Source organism: Rutidosis leptorrhynchoides, chromosome 2, assembly GCF_046630445.1.
Source record: "Rutidosis leptorrhynchoides isolate AG116_Rl617_1_P2 chromosome 2, CSIRO_AGI_Rlap_v1, whole genome shotgun sequence".
Taxonomy (NCBI): Eukaryota; Viridiplantae; Streptophyta; class Magnoliopsida; order Asterales; family Asteraceae; genus Rutidosis; species Rutidosis leptorrhynchoides.
The window spans coordinates 317,651,349-317,666,881 of record NC_092334.1 but is presented as its reverse complement, the minus strand read 5'-3'; positions in this window follow the sequence as shown (position 1 = coordinate 317,666,881).

Here is a 15,533-nt window from a genome sequence, read left to right as displayed (position 1 = left end):
TATGTTCACACACTTAATTGTGCATATATCCTACTTATTTATTCAATCCTTCAAATGTAAAGCTTTTTACTCACTTGTTCACGCTTTTAAGTGTGGACTCACTTGTTCAATTGAGAATTTTAATATATACTTGTATGCAGGTTTTTAACACTAATGAATGCAAAAATATAAAAGATTAAAATACAATAGGAGTAACCATAGATAGATTCAAGCAAATTATTTAAGATAAAAGAATATTACATATGCTTGCTTTTCTATTACATATCAAAAGTAACATATATTCAAACATTCAAACATATTTTTAAGTAATTAAGAAGTTTACATATATGAAAAACTTCAACTACGAACTCCAACTAATATCACAAATACCAAATTCCAAATCTATCTCCTGCTCGCTCTTACTTGAGTTCCGTTACAGCTCCACATTCAAAACCAGAAGTATTCCCAACATAAATCACACCTACAATCAAAATCACAAAGAATTCAGATAGTAACTGAAATTTATACTTGCAGAGACATATTTAAAACATCAAATATTATCATATCATCACACAAAATATTCACTTGATTGAATCAACAATTGAAACAGATAATATCAGATCATCACAACAAATTTTGACATGATTGAATCAACACATCCTCATTAACACATGCTGACATTCAACATTTTCAGATGACATTATGCACTTAACCAATTGAAACAGATACATATTACCGATAACAACACAAACAAGAGAAAATTAAATTGAATCAACAAATGAAGCTAGAAACACTTACAGATTGCAGCGCAGATCAGAAAAAAATGATTAATAACAATTTGAACAACGGCTAGAAATTCAACGGCAGCAACAAATTGAACGAAATCAACGAATTGAAATTAAGGCGTTAATGGTAGCGATAAATTGAAATTAGGGCGTGAACGGCAGCGACGAATCGTACGGCAGCGACGAATCGTACGACAACGACGAATCGTACGGCAGCAACGAATTGAAGTTACTACATGATTGTTAACCTTCTCTGCGTTTGAGGTAAGAGCAATTGTGATTTTGCATAAGTAATTTAGTTTTTAGGGTTCTAAGCTTTTGTATTGTAAGTTCTGTAACAACAAACGTGAATATAAACTTAGTTTTTGCATAAGTATATGTGAGATTAAATATGCATATATTTTTATTTTATTGACTTTCACTAGATGAAAGTAAAAGGATTAAAAGAGTGAATTCCTAAAAATTCCATACAAAGAAGCGTGACTTTTTTTAGTAGATAAGTGTAAATTTTTGTTCACACTTAAAATTTTTTTTGTTCACACTTGAAAATTTGAAATCAAACTTTTTACATCTAAGATAGTGAACTTTATATTTATTCATTTACATATATAAAAGTGAATAACTTTTTTCACATTTTTTTTTGAACAGCGATTGGGATCACCCGAGGGCAGTGTTGTAAAAGTCGGTCGACTTGGCCGACGCGTCGGCCGATGCGTCGTTTTTTTGGGTTCTCCGTCCCGTTTTTTCTGAAAACGACTCAAAAGATGGTCAAAGCTAAAAGTTCGGTCAAAGACGGTCAAAGTTGGTTAAAAAGGGTCAAAATCATTCAAATTTTTGTCAAGATGTGATATGTTTTAAAATTAGGGTACATTTTCATTTTTTGGGCCGCTCTTTTCTCTGTATCCTTACTGATTATGTACTCGGTAACATTAATTAAGTTTGAAGTTTGATTGTATTTAATTTCAAATTCTTATTTAAGAAAGTTATGGTACAGAATCAACTATTTTATACATATATAAATATATATTTAAGAAATTATCAATAAAGTCAACGTCGGTCAACGACCGATGCGTCCCCGAGACCCCGATGCGTCCCCGACTCGGCCGACGCGTCCTTTTTAGGTCTCGACCGATGTGTCCCCGACTCGCGACTTTTACAACCTTGCCCGAGGGGGATTAAACCACCCGTTTCGATCATCTCCCGTTTTGAAATCGCTGCATCGGCATAGTCGAAACTTTTCTTTCACAATTATAATAGTTAACTTTATAAAATATTATTTTTAACACTAATAAATGTGTAAACAAATATACACACTTATAAATCTAACAATTATATCAATACTTTTATCAAATGTGAATAAAAAAGTGTGATTATTTGATGAATTTGTTGTAGTGACTACCGGTATTTTTCTGTTTAGTATCCGGTACCACATTGCAAACGTATATGGCTGGTGCATATATGTTATTCATACATATAACTGAAAGTGTAAGTTCGGATTGTATCTTCTATCACCTATGTTTCATGAAACTAAATTACATAAAGTATAATATTTGCTTTAAGTTTAGGCCATAAATTAAATCTCTTTAAGATGGATGTCACAGTTGAACGAGTGAAAAACTAAATCTCCTTAATATCAAAGGCACGAAACAAGTAGTCACTACTTATAATTTTTTATTTTATTTTATTAATTTTTTTTTAGACTATTTGGATTTTGGAGTCAACTAAAAGTGTCTTTGTGACTTGTTTAGGCCATAAACTTTTGGCTTTCATATTTACATTTATACACTTAATTCATGTTTTTCCTAGTCTTCTATTCTCTAGATTTGCTGTTGATTTGTTTTGATACTAAGAAATATATCAGATTTGTTTTAAACTATGTGCTTGTCAATAGCTAGTTGCAGGAGTTTTAAATATGTTTCCGCTTAAACTATATCGTGCCAAGCAAATGGATGATCGAATGTAACCATTGTAAATATGTTATACATATAAAACAAAGTGTTTTTCCTTAAAAAAATACCTATAGTCACTCTAATCAAGGTTGAAAAAGACGTGAGACGGGGCCGAAACGTTAGCGACCTCAAAACGTCGCAACGAAAAAAACGGGGTCGAAACGGGATTGAAACAGATGTTGGCTAACGTTGACTTTTATGTGTGTGTGTGTGTGTGTGTGTGTGTGTGTGTGTATATATATATATATATATATATATATATATATATATATATATATATATATAAGTTGACCGTTTTTTTCCGTCTTTGACCGTTTTTTTCCGTCTTTGACCGTTTTTTCCGTCTTTGACTGTTTTTAGCGTTGTTGACCGTTCTTTAAGCGTTGACCGTCTTTTTTGCCGTTTCAAGGCCCGTTGCAACGATACTAAGGCAAATCTGTTGCGGCGCCCGTTTCGGCAACACTAACTCTAATCTCAGTTATCAGTATAAATAAAATAAGTTGAATTCCACTCTAGTTTTAATTTATTCCATTTTTAATTTAAAACTTGTTTATTAACATTGTTTTTTTTTCCTTTCTCATTTTCGGTACCAAACTGGTATAGTACCTATTTTTACCGTACTGATACCAGAACCGTACCGTACCGAATCGGTTATATAGGTACGGTATTCGGTATTCACTTTAGGGTAAAAAAATATAGCGGTACCAACTGGTTCGGTACCGCTATGGTATCACGCTTGTGACAACCCGGAAATTTTCAACCAAATTTAAACTTTAATCTTTATATGTTTCCGACACGATAAGCAATATTTGTTAAGTTAAATTGCAAGAATTTTAAACTATGTTCATACATTCATTCAACCTCGACCAAGTTCCAACGATTCACGAACCATTAAACGAATATGATTATATATGTATATGTGTATATATATTATAACTTGAAACGTAAACAAAATATTAGATTAAATACTTTATATGATTGTATCTGTTTCAAAATGTTTATCAATGGAATTAGAAGATACGATCAAATGATTGAATTATCAGATATATTGAATTATGATTACAAGTCTCTGTTGAGAGGCCCACGTTGATTTGAGAAATCTTTTCATTTTAACAATATTCGAAAAATGGTAAAGTGATTTATAAATAAGAACAAATTGTCAATCATTGAGAACTAGACAAAGGATAGTGGAAGATTGAATCTCATAAAGACTCGATTGATCTATTTAGTTTCAAACGTACAAAAACGTTTTCAGTTTAAAAAGAACTTTATTATTAAAACGTATATAACTTTTATAAATATCTAGAACCACTTTTGACAATTCATTACTTAACTAGTATGATAAAGATAACGATATTTATATTTTATTTTATTAAATATATATAACGATTTAAATTAATATTATATATATTTATACGCGTATTATACGTACATAGTTTTATACTTTTACTATACTTAAACTTTACCTTTACTTTATTTTTACTTCACTTTAACTTTAATAATTCACTTTAATAATTCATACTTTAATAATTCACTTTAATAATTCATACTTTAATAATTCACTTTAATAATTCATACTTTAATAATTCACTTTAATAATTCAAAAATCTATTATAAATAGAATTCAATAGGTTTCATTATTTCATAGAAACTTGAAAATATTTTTCTCTAAACTCTCTCAATCGATTTACATATATATATTTACTCCGTATTATTTCAAGATATTATTAGTATACATAAAATATTACGACGGAGTGCTGTCCGAGTGATTTCGAAATTGTTTTTCTAGTAGGATAGGATTAAGGAAATTATAGGTTATAGCTATGGAGGTGATTGAGTATGGTTCATGGGTATGCTCGTGAGGTCAATATAGTGTTTATCATTTCCGTTGCGTACGTACCTTTCCTGCAATATTGAATCTCAATATTGATACGTGAGTACTCATAATTTAACTTTTACATACTAATAGTGTATCCCTGACTAGTGCTCGAGTATTTAGGATTATGCATGCTTGTACTTTTGATATTGCCCTTAGACAGGTTAGGTTGAATATTGAATTAGTTACACTTGCGGTTGAGATAAGGTATAAGATATGCATGTCCTTGGAAAGCTAGCGAAAAATTAAGGACTTTTCCTTTAGATATCGAATGGTTTCGATGAACGAATTAGAAGTTATAATCAATTGAATTTTTGATATTTTTATTAAAAATGATTATTATTATCGTCGTTTTTATCGTCGTTCTAGTTTTATCTTATTATTATCATTATTATTATCTTTATCAATAAAAGGGATTTATCATTAAAAATTGTTATTTTTTTTATTATTACTATCGTTATTATCGTTAAAGTTATAATTAGTATTATTATTATTATCTAATTATTATTATTATTATTATTATTATTATTATTATTATTATTATTATTATTATTATTATTATTATCATTATTAATATATATATCATTATTTAAAAATGGTTATTGTCATTGTTATTATTATTATTACTATATTATCATTAAGATAATTATTAGTATTATCGTTAATAATGTTATAGTAACTATCATTATTAATATTAGTGTAATTAAAACAAATATTTGTAACACCTAATTATTTTGATTACTATTATTATCATTATTATGAACACGATATAAAAGACGATTAAAAGCTATTAAACGAAACGATTAGGAAATAATGAGTAAGAGTATCATGATGAAATTAAAATATTATAAGATATTGATTTAGATAAAATTATCGTTCTTATTATTTTTATCACTACTATTATTATTAAAAGTATCGTTAGTATTAAAACTATCATTTTAACAAAAATTATCATTTTAATAGAAATGTCATTGTTACTATAAAATATCATTATTATTATTATTTTAAATAGAATTATTATTTTAAAGATAATATTAAAAATTATCGTAAATATTAAATGTGATGCCCCGTACAAAACCATCGTGTACGAATCATCAACAACAGGATCATTACAAGGTTAAGTACTATATGCTGTAATTAAAGAAGTTGCATTCACTATAAAAAGGTGTTGTCATAACCGACATCAAATGTTTTACATTTCAAAAGCATGCTTCACTAAGTAGAAGCAAATAATAAGTGTATGTGACCACAATGGTCGTTACAAGTCATAGTTCAAAAGTACGAATGTTTGAATGCAAAGTAAAGTAGTTCATGCGTGGACAACTCTAAGCAGCGGGTGTCTACAGCACAACAAGTAAGATAGTGGAAGCAACCTCAAGTACCTGAGAAATACATGCTTAAAAACGTCAACACAAAGGTTGGTGAGCTATAGTTTAAGTATAACAGTATGTAAGGTAGGCCACGAGATTTCAGTGCTACAAAGAGCGTTTCAAAACAGTATGATAAAGTATATGTTAACCGTGGGCACTTGGTAACTAACTTAACGTTTATACCCCCTGAAAGTACACTTGGCAAGTGCGTATGTCTACGAAGTATTAAACACTCGTTAAATGCTAGCGCGACTAGCCCGAGTGGGGATGTCAAACCCTATGGATCCATATCTAAGATTCGCGTTCATGGTTCAAAAACCAATGATTAAACGTTACCGAGCTAAAGGGAATGTTTCTGCCGTTGTATAACCCACACATATATAAGTTTAAGTACTCGTGCCTAGTATGTAAAACATAAAATCCGCATGTATTCTCAGTTCCCAAAATAAGTTAAAGTAAAAAGGGAATGCTATAACTCACAATGATAATGTAGTCGTAAAGTCGGTTCGGAAAAGGTGTACAAGTAATCGGTCCGAAGGTCCTCAACCTAAGGCAAATAGTACTAAGTCAGTAAATCGTCTTAATATTTTAAAAGTATGTAAATAAGGTCTTAAGGGTCATCATCATTCATCATTAAACAAAAGGCGTAAAGTAGGTTTCGTTTATGAAAGTAGTTTAAAACAAAGTCTGACTTCAGTCAGTCACCACGGCCTCTACCCTTACTGAATTAAGGTGAGACCAGTGGACATGGCTCCGTCTATGAGTCTTTTAAGTGTGGTAAAATTTACAGAAGCAAACTCGTCTTGGTTTGACCGTGGCGACGGTCTAAGTGCGAGTAGGTCAGAAATTTCTGCACAACGTTAAAGGACATAGTGACGATCGGAGGGCCATAAATCCTAAACCTTAACTCGGATTAAGACGAGTCCTATATGAAAAGTTATCTACTCGAAAATTTCTATCTAAAAATCAAGGTTAGAACAGCCCAGGTCTACTGGTATGTTACAGAAACATCAGATCAGTAGCTTTTGGACAGAAACAGTGAGTTTAAAAGGGTTCCGGTGGTCTTGGTGCTTGATGTTCATCATGGTTCTCATCCTTGATGCATATAGCTTCAAGTGTACAACTCATTGATGTATCTACATCATCTTAACCAAGTCTTAACCATCATAACCCTAGTGCAAGTCTAAGACATGAAGCACAACTCACTTAAGAGTTGCATGTAGTTTGATGAACCAAAGTTACATCAAAGTCTTAGGTTTGACACTTACATGAACTATAATAGAAATATTGAACTATAAACTTGAAAGTTAACTAACTAATCAAGATCATAAGTAGTAGAACATGGTTCTTAGTTTGATCTTGAAGATCCAAGACTCAAAAGTCTAGATCCAAAGTTATATTTAAAGAAAACTTATTTGTGTGTTCTTGAACTTTCAAAGTTAACTTAATTTGTTCAAGAGATATGAGATCAAGACTAACTTGTAGTACTTGACCATATAAACTAACTACATGAAATTAAAGTGCATAAAATGAAGAAGTAAACTTAAATAAACAAGAAAAGGTTCATGGTTGTTCATACTTTAAAGATTCAAACCAAAGTTTGATCTTTAGAAAGTAAACTTTAAAGTTTACTTCATGAGCTTCAAGTATGTCTTTAACAACACATGAACTTGCAATCTTTTAAGAAAGTATATGTAGAACCATAACTAGTAAGTTATGTTCTTGAGTGTTCTTGATAAATACAAGATATAATGAAGAATAAAACTAGTAAGTTAGATTCTTGAAACCAAGTAAGTAAATAACTAACAACTACTAGTAATCAACACAAGTAAACAAAGATTAAAACAAACAAAGTATGATGATGATTATGGAATGTTTGAATTCGGTTTTAATCAAGAAAGAAGAAGAGAAAAACTTCATGTTACTTACAAGTGTTAGAGAGAAATGAGAGAAATTTGAAAGTGAGTTTGAAGTGTGTGTTTTGAGAATGAGAAATGAATGAAAGGTACTAGTGAACAAGTAGTAAAAAAAAATGAAAACTCACCCCTTTTACATCCCAATGCCGACGGTTAGGAGGGGTTCCAAGGGGGAGGGATAAGTCCACTAGGTTTATACATGTAAAGCTTATAAAAGGTGGTTACTAGATGGTTGTTTATGGGGATTACATATTAACTAGATTCCATGCAAGTTAACTAACTAGTTACAAATTAAAGTGATACTTACATGAAGTAGAATGGGCTAGTTAAGTCCATGTATGGTGTAGGGTGGGCTCTTTAAGTCCATGTACAAATATAAAGCCCAAGTTCCAAGTTATTAACAAATAAATCCAATTAAAGCCCAAGTAACTAACTAATCACCATAGTTAATTAAAATGATTAATAAACTTAATCATGAATGCAAATAATATCTAAAAATATTATTCGTGAAAGTTCCGGGTGTCACAAAGACATTTCGGGCAATTAAAGTCAAGTTCGGGCAATCATGGCAACATGTAAATGTAATAACGTACATTCGTTTAATCACACGTATTAATAATAATAATTATTAATAAATAAACGTTGGAAAATCCAGGGTCGTTACATTACCCACCTGTTAAATAAAATTTCGTCCCGAAATTTAAGCTGAGGTAGATGGAGGAGTCGGGAAAAGGTGAGGATACTTCCGCATCATTTGATCCTCTCGCTCCCAAGTAAACTCAGGTCCTCGTTTGGCATTCCATCGCACTCGGACGATCGGAATCTTGTTGCGTTTCAAAGTTTTGATCTCACGATCCATAATTTCAACAGGTTCTTCTACAAAGTGGAGTTGGTCATCAATTGTAAGTTCTTCCAGTGGTATGATAAGTTCAGGTGTAGCAAGACACTTCTTCAAGTTTGACACGTGGAAGGTAGGATGAACTGAGCTCAATTGTGCTGGTAGGTCCAAACGGTATGCAATTGGTCCAACACGTTCCAAGATCTCGAAAGGACCAATGTATCGTGGGTTCAACTTTCCACGTTTTCCAAAACGGATCACACCTTTCCAAGGTGCAACCTTCAACATTACACGATCACCAATATTAAATTCAAAGTCTTTACGTTTAAGATCAGCATAACTCTTTTGGCGATCACGGGCAGTCTTAAGTCTAGCTTGAATCTGAGCAATCTTCTCCGTGGTTTCGTGGACTACCTCGGGTCTGGTGATTTGCTTTTCGCCTACTTCGGCCCAACAAATAGGAGATCGGCACTTACCGCCATACAATGCTTCAAAAGGTGCAGCATTAATGCTAGAGTGATAACTGTTGTTGTACGAGAATTCGGCGAGTGGCAAATGTCTTTCCCAGGCCTTTCCAAAATCAATGACACATGCACGCAGCATGTCCTCCAAGGTCTGAATCGTTCGTTCACTTTGCCCGTCAGTCTGAGGATGATAAGCAGTACTCATGTCAAGACGAGTTCTCATGGCTTCTTGCAAAGAACGCCAAAATCTAGAGGCAAAACGGGGATCGCGATCAGAGATGATCGATAAAGGTACACCATGACGAGATACAACCTCCTTGATGTAAAGTTGAGCAAGTCTTTCCATTGTATCAGTTTCCTTCATCGCTAGGAAGTGTGCAGATTTGGTGAGGCGGTCAACAATAACCCAAATGGTATCGTATCCGCCCACCGTCTTCGGCAGCTTAGTAATGAAATCTATTGTGATCCTTTCCCACTTCCATTGTGGGATTTCTGGCTGTTGAAGTAACCCAGAAGGTCTCTGATGTTCGGCCTTAACTTTCGAACAAGTCAAACACTTCCCAACATAAGTTGCAACGTCCTTCTTAAGATTCGGCCACCAATACTGTTCTTTAAGGTCGTGGTACATTTTGCCTGCTCCAGGGTGAATCGAATATCTCAATTTGTGTGCTTCATCAAGTATCAGGTTTCGTAAATCTCCATAATAAGGTACCCAAATTCTTCCAGCATAACATCGGAGTCCAGACTCCCTAACCTCGAATCGAGAGACAAGTATGTTCAAATGTTCGTGAGATATGTTCTCCTCTTTGAGAGCCTCATCTTGAGCTACTCTGATCTGGCTGTTGAGGTTCGAATGGATGGTGATGTTCAGAGCCCTAACACGAAGAGGTGCCGTCCTCTCTTTTCGGCTTAAAGCGTCAGCTACAACATTGGCCTTGCCAGGGTGATAACGGAGTTCACAATCGTAGTCGTTGAGCGTCTCGATCCATCGACGCTGTCTCATATTCAGTTGCTTCTGATCAAAGATGTGCTGGAGACTCTTGTGATCGGTGAAGATAGTGCTCTTAGTTCCATACAAATAATGTCTCCACAATTTGAGCGCAAAGACAACGGCTCCAAGTTCAAGATCATGCGTAGTGTAGTTCCGCTCGTGAATCTTCAATTGGCGGGAGGCATAGGCAATAACCTTTGATCGTTGCATCAGTACACAACCAAAACCACTCTTCGATGCATCACAATAAACAACAAAGTCGTCACTGCCCTCGGGAAGTGATAGGATAGGTGCGGAGGTTAACTTCTTCTTCAAAGTTTGAAATGCTGATTCGTGCGCGGGTTCCCAAATGAACTTCTTGCCCTTGTGAGTCAGCGCGGTCAAAGGACGCGCAATCAGAGAAAATCCTTCAATGAACCTTCGATAATAACCGGCGAGACCTAGGAATTGGCGAATATGTGTCAGAGTAGTGGGGGTCTCCCACTTGCTGATGGCTTCAATCTTGGCGGGATCAACTTTGATACCCTGGTCGCTTACAACATGACCCAAAAATTGTACTTCCTTCAACCAAAATTCACACTTGGAGAATTTGGCGTAAAGTTGCTCTTGTCTTAAGAGTTCAAGCACTAATCGGAGGTGTTGCTCATGTTCTTCTTCGCTCTTAGAGTAGATGAGGATATCATCTATGAAGACGATAACAAACTTGTCCAAGTAAGGCTTGCAGACACGATTCATGAGATCCATGAACACGGCAGGTGCATTTGTCAAACCGAATGGCATCACGAGGAACTCATAATGACCATAACGGGTTCTGAATGCAGTCTTCATCACGTCACTTTCCTTCACCCTCAACTGGTGATAGCCGGATCGCAAATCGATCTTTGAATAAACGCTCGATCCTTGTAGTTGATCAAAAAGATCGTCAATTCGTGAAAGAGGATACCGATTCTTGATTGTCAATTTGTTGAGTTCACGGTAGTCGATACACATACGGAAAGATCCATCCTTCTTCTTTACAAACAACACAGGTGCGCCCCAAGGCGAGAAGCTTGGTTGAATAAATCCTCGATCAAGTAGTTCTTGTAGTTGACTCTGTAATTCTTGCATCTCGGAAAGTGCGAGTCTATAAGGTGCGCGAGCTACAACTGCAGCTCCTGTCACTAAGTCAATCTAAAACTCTACCGCTCTCTGCGGCGGTAATCCAGGCAATTCCTCTAGGAAGACATCGGAAAATTCGTTCACAATTCGAACGTCATTCACGCTCTTCACCTCAGTTTCTACCGCTTTCACATGTGCTAGGACAGCAAAACGTCCCTTCTTCATAATCTTTTGTGCTTTCACGCAACTAATGAGGTTCAACTTCGAGGTACATCTCTCTCCATAGATAACCAGTGGTTCGCCATCTCCTTGTGGTATGCGAAGTGCTTTATCTCCGCAGATTATATCGGCCTTTATCTTGCTCAACCAATCCATACCGACGATCACGTCAAAACTTCCCAGTTTGATAGGTATCAAGTCAATTTCGAAATCTGCGCCAGCTATGTTGATAATAGCTCCACGACTAATATGGTCAACCTTTTCAAGTTTTCCATTGGCGACCTCGACAAGCATACTTTCTTTTAACGGGACTAATGACCAATTAATCTTATCGCAAAAATGTCTACATACATAACTTCTATCCGCACCAGTATCAAACAAGACAGAAGCTAAAAGATTGTTGATTTTGAATATACCTGTCACCAAGTCGGGGTTATCGCGTGCATCCCTTGCATTAACATTAAAAGCTCTACCTCGCGGTGGTCCTCCGTCTTTTCGCTTGTTTGGGCACACATTTCTGAAATGGCCCGTCTGCCCGCATTCGTAGCACTTCTTCGGTCCATTGGTGTTTGGCTTCCCATTCAAAGTGGTGACCTTGCAGTCTTTCCCGATATGCCCAGCCCGTTGGCATTTCTCACAGACAACATTGCAATACCCAGTGTGGTGTTTGTAGCATCGCTTGCATTGTGGTAAGGTTCCTTTGTAGTTCGGGTTAGAGTTGGTGTTGTTGTTGGGGTTGGGGTTTCCACCGTTGTTGTGCCTCTTGGCGGGGGTTTGATCGTAGTTTCTCCCCCTGTTGTTGTTGTTGTGGTTGTGGGGGTTGTTGTGGTTGTTGTCCCATTTCCTCTTTTCACTACTACCGGCTTCAAACTTAGCCTTCTCCGGCTCATCAATAAGAATCTGATTCATGAGAGTATGCGCCATGCGCATTGCTTCGGGAACATTCGGTGGTTTGGATGAGGTGACATTTCCTTTGATGGACTTAGGGAGTCCCGAGAAGTATTTCTCCATGCGCTTGAATTCGGGGGTGACCATGGTCGGACACATCAGTGCTAACTCCAAAAACCTACGATTGTAACTGTTAAGGTCGTTCCCTACGGCCTTCAACTGCATGAATTCAATTTCCATCTTCTGAATTTCGGTTCTCGGACAATACTCATCAATCATAGCCGCCTTGAATTCCTCCCATGGCGTAGCATACGCCTCATCGATACCTTTCGCTTGAGCTAACGTGTTCCACCACGTTAGCGCGCCGTCAGATAGCGTGCAAGATGCAAACTTGGTCTTATTGTCCTCCGAACATTTGCTAACTCGGAATACTGATTCAAGTTTCTCGAACCATCTGGTGAGACCAACTGGTCCCTCGGTGCCGCTGAAGTTATGCGGTTTGCAGCTCTGGAATTCCTTGTATGTACACCCATTTCGAACGGGTGGAATAACCAGTGGTGGTGGCGGTGGAGCTTCGAGTTTTCTTTCTGCTAGGGCTGCAGCGACCCGTTCGTTGATCATGTCCTCAATCTGGGCGGCGGTTGTGACGACCCGAAAATTTCCGACTAAATTTAAACTTTATCTTTATATTATTCTGACACGATAAGCAATGTTTGTTAAGTTAAATCTCAAGGATTTTAAACTATGTTCATACATTCATTTAAACCTCGACCAAATTCCAATGATTCACGAACCATTAAATGAACATATATGAATATGTATGTATATGTTATAAATTGAAAATGTCAACAAAGTATTTAAACGTATAATGCTTTATATGAACGTATTTGTTTCAATATGATTATCGACAAAATAAAAAAATAATATTAAAAGATTGAATTATCAGAAACATTGAATTATGATTACAAGTCTCTGCTGAGAGGTCCACTATGATTTGAGAAAATCTATTCCTCTTAACGATATTCGGAATAATTTGTAAAGCTATTTATAAATAAAAATAAAAAGTGTCATTTACGAAAGTTAGACAAAAGCTAGTGGAGAATTGGTTTCCATAATATTCTATTAATCTATTTTCAAACGTACAAAAACGTTTTCAGTTTAAAAAGAACTTTATTATTAAAACGTATATAACTTTTATAAATATCTAGAATCACTTTTGACAACTCATTACTTAACCAGTATAATAAATATAACGATATTTATATTTTATTTCATTAAATATATATAACGATTTAAATTAATATTATATATATATATTTATACGCGTATTATACATACATAGTTTTTATACTTTTACTATATTTTAACTTTACCTTTACTTTACTTTTACTTTACTTTAACTTTAATAATTCACTTTAATAATTCATACTTTAATAATTCACTTTAATAATTCATACTTTAATAATTCACTTTAATAATTCATACTTTAATAATTCAAAAATCTATTATAAATAGAATTCAATAGGTTTCATTATTTCATAGAAACTTGAAAATATATTTCTCTAAACTCTCTCAATCGATTTATATATATATTTGCTCTGTATTATTTCAAGATATTATTAGTATACATAAAATATTACGACGGAGTGATGTCCGAGTGATTTCAAAATAGTTTTTTTTGAATGAGTCGAAGCTAAGAAAATTATGGGTTATAGCTATGGAGGTGATGGGTATGGTTCATGGGTATGCTCGTGAGGTCAATCTAGTGTTTATCATCTCCGTTGCGTCTACGTACTTTCCTGCAATATTGAATCTCAATATTGATACGTGAGCACTCATAACTTAACTTTTAAATATCAATAGTGTATCCCTGACTAGTGCTCGAGTATATAGGATTATGCATGCTTGTACATTCGATATTGTCCTTAGATAGGTTTGTTGAATCCTGAATTAGATACATATGCTACTGAGATAGGGTATATGATATGCATGTCGTTGGAAGGCTAGCGAAAAATTAAGAACTTTTCATTTAGATATCGAATGGTTTCGATGAACGGATTAGAAGTTATAGTCAACTGAATTTTAGTTTTATTGTTAAAATGATTATTATTACTATCGTCGTTATTATTTTAATAGAAATATCATTGTTATTATAAAATATCATTATTACTATTATGTTAGTATTATCATTTTATCATAATAACATTTTTAGTAAATATAAATATTGTTATTTTTTTATAAGAATAATAATAATTATTATTACAAAATAATACAACTTTTACTTATTATTATTATGATCAATATTATTTTATCAAATAAATAGGGGATACAAAGATATTTTTCACCACGCGTAATATAATTACATTAATAATACTTACCACTATAGTTTTACGATATTAAGTGAACTTTATAAATTTTACTACTTAAGATATATAAAAGTATATTTTATCATATATAAACGTTAATATAAATTTTTGTTAATAAATGATTTTATTATTATAAAATCTAATAAATATATTTAAATATATAAAACGACTATAGTTAAGTTATATAATAAACACGTATAAATTTTAGAAGTCATTTTGGGTCAAGTTGACTTTTGTTGACTTTTGCATATTAGTCTCGAGCATTAGGATTGTGGTACACTATGACTTGACCAAAAATTGTTAGACAAATATTGACCAACATATAAATATATATAATTAATACAGGTTCGTGAATCCGAGGCCAACCTTGCACTTGTTAAATGACGTTATACGTATTTTTACTACGAAATACAGTATGGTGAGTTTCATTTGCTCCCTTTTATATATATTTTTGGGACTGAGAATACATGCGCTGTTTTTATAAATGTTTTACGAAATAGGCACAAGTACTAAAACTAATTCTACGTGGGTTTAAACCAGAAATATACCCTTAGCTTGGTAACATTAAACTACTTGTCTATGTACGGTAGACGCGAATCCTAAAGATAGATCTATTGGGCCTGACAAACCCCATCCTGACTATGGGATGCTTTAGTACTTCGAGGTTATTTTAAACACACCTGATCTGGTGTACTTCAGAGGGTAAAACATGAACGTTAAGGCTTGTTACCGGGTGCCTACAACTTATAGAATACTTTTATACACTTGCGAGTGTACATATATTTATAAACAGA